Genomic DNA, 7,509 nt, shown 5'->3' with positions numbered 1-7,509 from the left:
ATTGTAAAGCATGTATAAAATAGTGTTAGAAAGACTGCATTATGGACCGACTCTCTAATGCAAGTGGGTATCATATGCAATATTGGCGCCCGCCTCTGTTAGGAGAGGAGAGGTGGTCAGCAATGTGATCCAGTTTGAAACGGGAATCTGAATTTGATAGAGTGAAATTACTGGGTGAGGGGGTGAAAGCGAAGAGAAGAAGAAAGTACTACAAAAGAAGCAGCCAAGAAGACTCAAAAAAGGCTCAAAGAACATAGTTAATACAATGCAGGCGTACAAGTCAAAGGCTCAAGCCTAATAGTTGACACTACTACAAACTCTAGATATATTGTTAATACAAGCACTGCGATGCAATTATTAGTTACTAATACATGCATACCAATTCTAATATTCTACGGTAGAGGGCATTTTTCTTTGAGGTAATGGATAGAATGAGCACTTGCATTCTCTTTGCATTTTTTCCCTCATTCTCCCGCAGGGCATTGCTCTCGATTCCCATAGGCCAACGCCAAAACTGGACAGGATTTATAACCATCTTCTCTAATGCAACAACATTCTTCATCAAGTACCTGACATGATTAATGCAACATCCATGACCATGATACCCTGCCATTTCTACTACTTGGGGTTCTTGTTCAGTAATTCTGATTCAAATCCAAATGCCAAAATGAAAAACTTTGTCATGTCCATGCAACTTGAAGATAAATTAAGTTACATATGGAAGACAAAGGAAATTCAAAAATCTGACAACTTTTTGGATCAAATGTAATGGAAGAAGATATTCATATCATCATTCATATCATCGTGTTTATGTGCTGTTTTAGTGGATCCATTGTTCTTCTAAGTTCCCATCATCCTTGAGAATGGGAACGCAGAAGAATAATGGATACACTAAAACAGAACGCAAACACGATGTTATGAATATCTCTGTCCAGTACTTTTGATTCAAAGAGTCATTAGCTTTTTGAATTACTTTGTCTTCCATAAGCTTTTTGAATTACTTTGTCTTCCATATACAACTTAATTCATCTTCAGGTTGCATGGCATGACGAAGTTTTCCAGTCTGGCCTTAAAATTTACTCATTCTCCCATAGGAACTTGCTCGATTGCCGTAGACAAACACCAAAATCGAACAAGATTTATAACAATCTTCTCCAGTACAATGGCGTTCTTCATCAAGTACTTGAATTGCTTGACGCAACATTTGTGACCATTATACACTGGTATTTCTACTAGCTTGAGGTTCTGACGGGGCCACTGGGAAGATTTCTCTATTTTTGCTATCTCCACATTGGATCTGATAACCAACTGCATCAAGGAAAACAGTTTAACAAAACTCAAAACCATTGGTAAAAGAATTCTTACCAAGGAAAACAGTTCAACAAAACTCAAAACTATTGGTGAAAGGATCGAGAGATTATACAAATGCACGTGCATACATACAAATATCAAGTTTTACATTCTAATGTGTCGATAACAAATGCATGCATACCACAAAACAAGTTTATACAAAGTAAGGAGCTGCCTTCAAGAAAGAAGCTAATCGAGCTGTAGTCGGCATCAACTACTAATTCCAAATGCTTCAGATTTAGCATGGGAAATTTAGAATTCTGATGGTAAACATGAAAGCAAACAAAACAATACAACAACGAGACAAGAAAACTGGCGCATCATAATGGCATGAGATCAGCCGAAGGCACCCCTTATCAATTCAGCAAGAACGCCAAACTTATAAAAGGATAACTCAACCAGCGATGGCATATTCTTGAAATGAAAATCTGCCAGCCATCCACGATGACTAAAGGAAACAATGTTGGCATAAAATCTCAATCTTTTTTATATTTCAACGATCTAGGGACCAACAACTCTCACTGAATCTTGGGCAAAACTCAGGGATAATCGTTCAAGAACTGGACAGTTGTACAATAAAAACGAGGAGCTTTGAGGCCCTTGAAACCAAAATTGTTTCTAGTTTTTGGGGAAATGTACCGTTATTACCTTAGTGTCAAAAAAATCGCCTTAGGCGCTGAGCGGTGAGGTGCCGTCCTGATTGGGTGCCAAACAGTGGACAGAAGCGGGGAGTTGTTAGGCGCCCGCCTAAGCGCTCCTAGGCGGTGTTAGGCGGTGGTGCTAGGCCGTTCTCCTCGTCGCCTTCCACATCCGGTCGCATCGAATCACTGCAGATTCGTCCATGAAATCTGACGAGGGAGTGAAAGAGAGAGAGGGAGATAGTGCAGAGAGGAATGGAGGGAGGGAGAAATATATGATCTGACGCAGACAGGGAGATCGAAGTGAGAGTGTGCTACTATGAGATTTGAGAGAGAAGTAGGGGTGGGGTGCGGCTAATGATCTGCTAGGGTTTGATAGGTTTTTTTATTTTTTTTATTTTATTTTATTTTGTTATATTTTTTTAATACTAGCATACGGGTACCCAAGTGTGTGAGAAGAGAATTTTTTTATTTGATTTATTTTTTTTTTTTTTTTAGAGAGAGAGAATGTGAGAGTGGAAAGTTTTTATTTTTTTTTAAATTAAAGATATGTTAGGATTTCATTCAAAAACAAGTTCTAAGGATCTTGAAGAAATCACAAGTCCGATTCAAGATCATATGTCCACCATCTTTAAATCAAATTTCGCTCCAGATGAAAGGAGTAAATTCAAAGGCTTCTTCTTTTTTGCTTCAAAGGCCTTTTTTTTTTTTTTTTTTTTCAGTCGGTTTCTTTTTTTTTTTTTTTTTCCAGTCGATCTCCTCCTTATTATGCTTGAAAGTTTTTTCTGTTTTCCAGTCTCCTTCTTAGTGGTATATATAGGGGTTTATTTGTAGGGTTTTGAAAGGGAAGAAGGCAACAAAAAGAAAACAAACAGAGCAAACTAGGAGGCATAAAGCCAATTAGTTGTTTAATAGCAGTAGAACAAATCTTATTGCTTTTTTGGATTCCACATTCCATCACTTGTCACTTACCTTTGAAGAAGGAGCAGCAGCATCAATCAAGATGGAAGGGATGAAATAGGGGATGAAATGACCATCTAATTCTCACATGTGACACTCAGATGCATGATACTAACGGATGAATGATGGAAGTTTCAATTTTGGGCATAAATCCTAACAGACTTTGACCACAAAGGTTTAAATCCGAATTTTTTTTACCACATGACTACCTTCTAAAGACCTTATAACCACGGAGACCATTTATCCGATTAGGCCTAATCTTTTATATTTGAAAAGATATGATAAGCACACATATTGCTTTAGCTAAAATAACAAGAGATGCGTGAGGGTGGATCAAACAAAACCATATCTTGTTTCGGCATGAATAAATCGAACAAAGTTTTAGGTGTGCTGGCTAGTGAGAGTGGATCAAAGTCAAAAGGGTCATGGATGCTGCCATCGACAAGAAAAAAAAAGAGGGGGAAATTCTGATTAAAATCCACAGGCATTTGATATTCATAAGTACCTTATATTACATTTGTTGTCTTTTGTCTAGTAATTCTGATTAAAATCCACAGGCTAGACTGGAAAACTCTGTCATGGCCATGCAATCTGAAGATAAATTAAGTTGCATATGGAAGACAAAGGAAATTCAAAAACCTGACGAGTCTTTAGATCAAAATTACTAGAAGAAGATATTCATAGCATCGTGTTTGTGTGCTCTTTTAGTGGATCCATTATTCTTCTAGGTTCCCATTATCCTTGAGAATAGAAATGTAGAAGAATAATGGGTACACTAAAAAGCAAACAATCACGATACCATGAATAACTTCTCCAACAGTTTTGATCCAAAGAATCGCCCGGTTTTTGAATTTTCTTTGTCTTCCATATGCAACTTATTTATTAAGTGGGCATGGCAGAATTTTCCATTCTGGCATTTGTAGGTTTATAACAATTTCTACAATGCAACAGCACTCTTCATCAAGAACGTAACGTGCTTAACACACCATTTGTGACCATGAAACCCTGCTATTTCTGCTATTTCTACTAGCTTGAGGTTCTGATGGGCCACTTGGAAGCTTTCTCTATTTTTGCCATCTCCACATTGGATCCGAAACCCAACTGCAGCAAGGAAAACAGTTTAACAAAACTCAAAACATTTAACTTTTGTTCTCAATGCATACATACAAAATATCAAGTTTTAATTTGTAATGTATCGATAACAGATGCATACATACCCCAAAACAAGTTTATGCAAGTGAGGAGCTGCCTTCATGAAAGAAGCTAAGCGAGCAAGGGATAAACTGTAGTAGGCATCAACTAATAATTCCAAAGGGGAAATTTATACTTCTGATGGTAAACCTGAAAGCCAACAAAGGAATTAGGAACAATACAACCAGAAAAGAAAACTGGCACATCATATATAATAACATGGCATGAGAGTCAGCTGAAGGCACCCCTTATAAATTCAGCAAGAACGCCAAACTTATAAATTGATACCTCAACCAGCAACAACACATTCTTGAAATGAAAATCTGCCAGCCATCCACGATGACTGAACGAAACAATGTTTGCATAAAAAATCTCAATCTATTTGAATTCACCACAATATTTTTTGTTTCAATGCCATCGGGGGACCAACAACTCTTAAACTAACTAAATCTTTGACAAAACTCAGCAATAATCGTTCAAGAAATGGACAGTTGGACAATAAGAACTCAACCGCTTCTCTGGTCAAACCAACATGATGAAAACGAAGATATTATAGGGCCTTGAAACCAAAATTGTTTCCGCAAGGGCGTCTACAGATCTAATAGTAGTTTAGCAGAAACGCATAGTTGTTACCTTTTTGTTCTAAAATCGGCCTAGGCGCTGAGCGGTGAGATGCCGTCCCGATTGGATGCCAGAACAAAAGCGGGGAGTTGTTAGGCGTGGGGGTGGGAGCGGTTAATGTCTTGCTTTGGTTGATGGGGTTTCTTTTTTATAGTAAAAGATTTTGACATTTTCTTTTTAGAATTATATCAGGCCCAACTTCATGTTTCTTAAATAAAGGATGTAAGGCCCAATAATAACATAAAATTTATGATGTTAAACTAACCTTAAGCGTGTGTTTGTTTGACCTTCTTAGGTGGGGCTGAACAAGATCAGACTAATTTCTAGTTGGTCTGCACAAGGATTAGGTTTAATGAGATTAGATTGGACTCGCTCGGATTATACACTTCGCTTGGAGTTCTTAGCCAAGAACCCCAAATTTATGATCTTAAACTAACAATAATGTCGTCGCACATCGCTCCCTCCTTGCCCTGCTCCCTCATCCTCGTCCTCCTCACCCTCATCTTTGCGTCCTGCTCGCCCTCATTTGCTCCTCTTATCTGGCAAACTTCAAATCTTCGATTTGTTATGCAGATCGTGATATTATTGAGCTTTATTTGATTTAGATATTTTGGGTTTAAAAAATTTTCGATAATAAACCTCTGCATTTGAACAAATTAGGGTTTTGATTTTTAGGGTCAAATTGAGATTATAATTTGGGCCAGCCAAATTCTAACCTCAATTTGACCCTAAAAATCAAATTGCACTTGATATTTTCTGTTCAAGGGCGGTTGTTTCTGTTCAATAACAGAAAATATGAACGTGAAGAACAGCAACAACTGCAGCAGCGACAAGGAGAGGGAGCTCCTCCACCTTATTCTCAAGCGACCTCTCAGGAACCCTCCACCCAAACCGCCCCTCCTCCTTCCCCGTTCGATCCCAGTCGAAGTAACCCTCTCTCTCTCTCTGTGGTTCTTTTGAACTAATGTCTTTAAGATGCCATTTTTATGTATCTGAATTTTTTCCATCTGTTTTTATTTATTTATTTATGGAATCTGGGTTTATTGACAGGTGTTGAATTTCAGAATCTAAGTTGAGTTTTTGCAGGTTGTATAGTGCGATTTAGTTAAGGTTTAAGTGTTAGAGTTTGTCAATCTGTTAAATTTTATGTCGGGCAAGTTCTTGTTATATTTGAAATATCGGGTCAGTGATTGCGATTTCTTGTGTAACTACATCTGTGTTAAAACCACGGAATACAATTCATAAATACACCATATCTTCTTGAAACTCAGTCCAAATTCGGACCCAAAACTCAAATTATTCGTCAAGAAATGCATCCGTCTCGAATCTCAGTGTGTTTGTAGTCATCTCAACTGGATTCGATCTCCCCGAAATGTAAAATTACTACCTTCAACTCCCCTTAGACCTTATCTATAATATTGTGGCCGAAAGTTGAGGTCTAAAGGAAGCTGCATGTATGTGTGTGCTTTTGTGGTACGGATCCCATTATAGGTTGCGAGAAGAGGAGCATAAACGGAAGTGGCATCAGTGCTCAGAACCCAAGGGAAAACAAGTGACAGACGATTCAAAACCCTCAAGTCTAGAAGTAAAGGTATAATTCCTTAACCCATATATCAATTTTCGACGTGGATCTATTGAATGTAGTCCTTGGATGTGTGAAAGTCTGCGTTGCATCTCTGTGAATATAACTTCTGTGATATGATTTTTGTGACATGCATCCATAAATCTGATTAATTTGCCTCAATATGCTTATGTGCTTGTTCTTCTATGTATGCATGTTGTCCGTATTATGAATGCATCTGTGATGAATGTCTGGATCAGAACTTAGCTTAAGTACTAGTCTCCTCTGTGCTACTTGGATCCCCCCAAACTTGTATATAATTATATTTTGAATGAAAATGTGAGAGTGTGAGTGAAGGTTTCCATTAGCATAGAGGTCTCCTCAGCATCCCCAATGTAAGTATTTCTGAACTCTGCCTGTGCTTGTCTCTCCATTCCTTGGAAATCTGATGAATGTGTTGAGGTGAATGTATGAATGTTGCTGAATGCATGATTCAGTCGATTTTGCGCGCGTAGTGGATATTTAGGTCGAATCAACTCGTTTGATATTGAGCCTTAATTCAGTTGTCAATTGTCTCCTTTCGTTTCATTGTTTAAAGTGTTTCAGTAGTCGAACATCAATGAACATCTGAATATGTGATTGATTTAGTTCGTTGAATCATAGTGTTTGTGCTTTCTTTGTGAAGGAGTTGGGACCTATCGCCGGCTGGTAATAAGACTCATTTAATTGTCATGGGAATAAGGCCTGACTGGAATTTCTAATGAGGAGAATTGACGCTATTGTATTGTTAATGTTTATTGAAATTGTATTATCACTTCTTGTTAATGTTTATTGCCATTCTGTGATTGATGTATTTGTATAAATTTTTGAATCCACGACATATTTCTGGTTTCTCACTCTATCACTTTTGAAGTTTTGGCTGTGCAGTTGATCGTGCACTTTATTAAATATCCTAGAGGAAAGTTAGTGAATGATGTTTGACAGAGTCAGTCAATGGTGAAGACTGACTTGTGCAATGAAATGAAATGACGAAGTAATTGCTCCTCTCTTTCTTTTGCATATTGTTAATAGAGACTACAATCTCATCCATTTTACCTTAGCTGGCTTAGCATCATCCTAAATACATCACTAGTACAATTTACAAAATTAATTTCAATAAAGACTAACAACTGGGGACATCTTCGAGTG

General features: G+C 37.6%; 2 long non-coding RNA genes across 2 annotated transcripts; one reads left to right on the top strand and one right to left on the bottom strand.

The window, feature by feature from the left end:
- Positions 1 to 241: 241 nt before the first annotated feature.
- On the bottom strand, positions 242 to 4,897 carry LOC103930758. Its single transcript, XR_664750.3, has 4 exons — positions 4,773 to 4,897; positions 4,166 to 4,289; positions 1,999 to 4,049; positions 242 to 1,308 (listed from the first exon to the last, which is right to left on the bottom strand). It is a non-coding gene; the product is annotated as an uncharacterized LOC103930758 (long non-coding RNA).
- Positions 4,898 to 5,063: 166 nt separating this feature from the next.
- On the top strand, positions 5,064 to 7,212 carry LOC103949149. Its single transcript, XR_667488.3, has 2 exons — positions 5,064 to 6,351; positions 7,007 to 7,212. It is a non-coding gene; the product is annotated as an uncharacterized LOC103949149 (long non-coding RNA).
- The last annotated feature ends 297 nt before the right edge of the window (positions 7,213 to 7,509 follow it).

Source organism: the organism of the source record quoted next, unplaced genomic scaffold, assembly GCF_019419815.1.
Source record: "Pyrus x bretschneideri cultivar Hongxiangsu unplaced genomic scaffold, Pyrus_bretschneideri_v1 Contig1, whole genome shotgun sequence".
Classification (NCBI taxonomy): domain Eukaryota; kingdom Viridiplantae; phylum Streptophyta; class Magnoliopsida; order Rosales; family Rosaceae; genus Pyrus; species Pyrus x bretschneideri.
Note: the sequence above shows the minus strand (reverse complement) of the source record. Positions and strands in the feature narration are given on the sequence as shown.